The sequence below is a fragment of the Mus caroli genome, unplaced genomic scaffold (genome assembly GCF_978045245.1).
Source record: "Mus caroli unplaced genomic scaffold, Mus_caroli_1 scaffold_1, whole genome shotgun sequence".
NCBI classification, from domain to species: Eukaryota; Metazoa; Chordata; class Mammalia; order Rodentia; family Muridae; genus Mus; species Mus caroli.
In genome coordinates this window covers 104,654,072-104,657,261 of record NW_028227256.1, presented here as the reverse complement: position 1 = coordinate 104,657,261, position 3,190 = coordinate 104,654,072, and the positions used below count along the sequence as shown (strand labels likewise).

General features: G+C 39.6%; 1 non-coding gene across 1 annotated transcript; it reads right to left on the bottom strand.

Moving 5' to 3' along the window:
• Nucleotides 1-302: 302 nt before the first annotated feature.
• Nucleotides 303-434, bottom strand: LOC115032472 (small nucleolar RNA SNORA17). Its single transcript, XR_003838146.1, has one exon. It is a non-coding gene; the product is annotated as a small nucleolar RNA SNORA17 (small nucleolar RNA).
• Nucleotides 435-3,190: the final 2,756 nt, after the last annotated feature.

Sequence of the window (3,190 nt, the reverse complement as noted above, 5' to 3'; positions counted from 1 at the left end):
CACTTTGGTGGTAAAATACCCTGCTGCTTCAGGGAAGTTGGTCCAGATGTGGCCCATATTGGTAGCACAGAATAGAACTCCACCCTGATCCCAGGTGGTATCATCAACTACTGACATCAGTCTGTTTCTAACTACCCTCCAGTCACCAGTTCCTTGTCCTCTTAACCTTCTGTTTCTCTTTCTCTTCCACAATCTCTCCCATTTACTTAGTCTTCTTAGTGGCATCCAAGGAGTAGTATGAGGAGACCTATGTCCTGCTTGTGCAAGCCATAGGTCATCTCCATCATGGTCTGGCCACTGGAAATGTTAGACTACTAATCATTCAGATGTTCACAGGCCAGAACAATGAACCTAGGCATGGCCTCTTTCCTCTCTGCAACTTACTGAAGCACATGTGACATTGCAGTCAAACCTAGAAAGCCTCTAGGGGCAGCACCCTAATTCTCATAAAGTATAGATCTTAAAGTGATGCTATTACTAATCCTGTTCATGATAATATTTGTAGATAAATCAGTAAAATTATTATTGTTTAATTAAAAATACTTGGTTTAGTGTTAGGGATGTAACTCTGGAAGAGTGCTTTCCTAGAATGCACAGAGCCCTGGGTAAAGCCCGAGCACTACATAAGCTAGATGGAATACAGTGGCACACATCTGTATTCCGAAGGCAAGACAGGACGTTCAGAAGTTCAAAGTAGTCATCCTTAGCTACATAGAGTTCAGTGCTTGCCTTAGTCACACTTACTGTATCAAAACCTACTAAATCAATTAAAATAAAAAAGTAAAAGTACACAAATCAGCTAGCACTTGTACTAATACAATATCCATGACAAATATATTACAGAACATTTTGTATAACGGTAAATATTTGGCCTTGAAATAATTGAGATCTATAACAAACATCAAACACAGCTGAAAGCTAAGGTGGTCTACAAAATGCGGAGTCAAGATGGATGTTTGACAATGGAGTAACAGGAGATAAGTCAAATTTACAATCTTTTCATCCTCTCAAGATCAAATTCTTATTCAAGAATGAACTGCTTGTTTCAAGTCTTTCAAACACACAAGTGTACATATACAGCACAAGACCACTAAGGGTTGTTTGTATAAATACATAATATTCACTTGATTCATAAAAACCATTAATTGCCTAATTTTACCTTTTAGAGGCTCTATAATAAATTATTGTATCAAGAACCCCAAACCCACAGAAGATGGAAAGTTCTCCCATGCTCATGGATTGGCAGGATTAACATATTAAAAATAACCATCTTACCAAAAGCAATCTATAGACTCAACGCAATTCCCATCAAAATTCCAACTCAATTCTTCACCGAGTTAGACAGAGCAATTCTCAAATTCATCTGGAATGACATAAAACCCAGGGTAGTGAAACTATTCTCAACAAATAAGAGAACCTCTAGGGGAAATCACTGTCCCTGACCTCAAGCTTCTACAGAGCAAGAGTGACAAAAAGTGCATAGTACTGGTACAGAGACAGAATGGTAGATCAATAGAATAAAACTGAAGACCCAGAAATGAACCCATATACCCATGCTCCACTGATTTTGACAAAGAAGCTAAAACCACCCAGTGGAAAAAAGAGAACTTTCAACAAATGACTGGCTCAACAGGTGGCCAGCATGTAGAAGAATGCAAATTGATCCATTCTTATATCCTTGTACAAAGCACAAGTTCAAGTGGGTCAAGGAACTCTATTAAAAAAAAAAAAAAACAGATACACTGAATCTAATAGAACAGAAAGTGAAAAAGAGCCTCGAACACATTGACATAGGTGATAATTTCCTGAACAGAACACCAATGGCTTATACTCTAAGATCAACAATAGACAAATGGGATCTCATAAAATTGAAAAGCTTTTGTAAGGCAAAGGACACTGTCAATAGAACAAAACACAACCTAAAGAATGAGAAAAGATCATTACCATTCCTTCATCTGATGGAGGGCTAATATCCAATATCTACAAGAACTCAAGAAGTTTGACTTCAGAAAACCAAATAACCCTATTTAAAAAAAAATGAGGCACAGAGCCAAACAAAGAATTCTCAGGTGAGGAATACTGAATGGCTGAGAAGCACCTAAAGAAATGTTCAACATCCTTAGTCATCAAAGAAATGAAAAGCAAAACGACCATGAGATTCCACCTCATACCATTCAAAATGGCTAAGATCAAAAACTCAGGTGGCAGCAGATGCTGGCAAGAATGGGAAGAAAGAACACTCCTCCATTGCTGGTGGGATTGCAAGCTGATACAAACACTCTGGAAATCAATCTGGTGGTTGTTGAGAAAATTGGAGATAGTTCTACCTAAAGATCCAGCTATACCACTATTGGGTATATGCCCAAAAGATGTTCCAAAATATAGCAAGGACACATGCTCCACTATATTCATTGTAGCCTTATCTATAATAGCCAAAACCTGGAAACAACCAAGATGGCCCTTGACGGAAGAATGCATACAGAAAATTTGGTATTTTACACAGTGGAATACTGTTGTGTCCGGCCAGCGGCTCACATGTCTGAGTTCTAGTCTGGAAAGGCATCTTGGAAACCTGGAAGAGAAGAGAGGGAGAGAGAGAGAGAGAGAGAAAGAGAGAGAGAGACGTAACCAAGACAGTCAGTCTAATCAAGGTTCAATTTTACTATTTCCGACACTCACTTATGAAGCAGAGGGAGGGACCCGATTCCCGCCACATCATCTTGGAGTAAAGTTCCAGGTGAACATGTGATAGGTCCGGAACAGCTAGTTGGCAGGCAGCGGCAGTGGGAGTGGCAGGACGATAGGGCGGCAAGCTTTGCCGCATGCTCTCTAACACTGAAACCTGAGCAAACAGGTTTCAGGCTGGGGAGGGGAGGTTACAGAATACTACTCAGCTATTAAAAACAATAACTTCATTAAATTTGCAGGCAAATAATATCATCAATATATTAGTGTGAGGTAACTCAGACTACACATGGTATGTATTCACTGTTAAATGGATATTAGCCCCAAAGTTCAGAATACCCACAATACAACTCACAGAACATATGGAGCTTAAGAAGAAGGAAGACCAAAGTATGGATGCTTCAGTCCTACTTAGAAGGGGGAACAAAATAATCACAGGAGATAGAGAAAGGCAGGGAGAAAGGGAGGGAGGGAGGGAGGGAGGGAGGGGGATTATTATTATCTA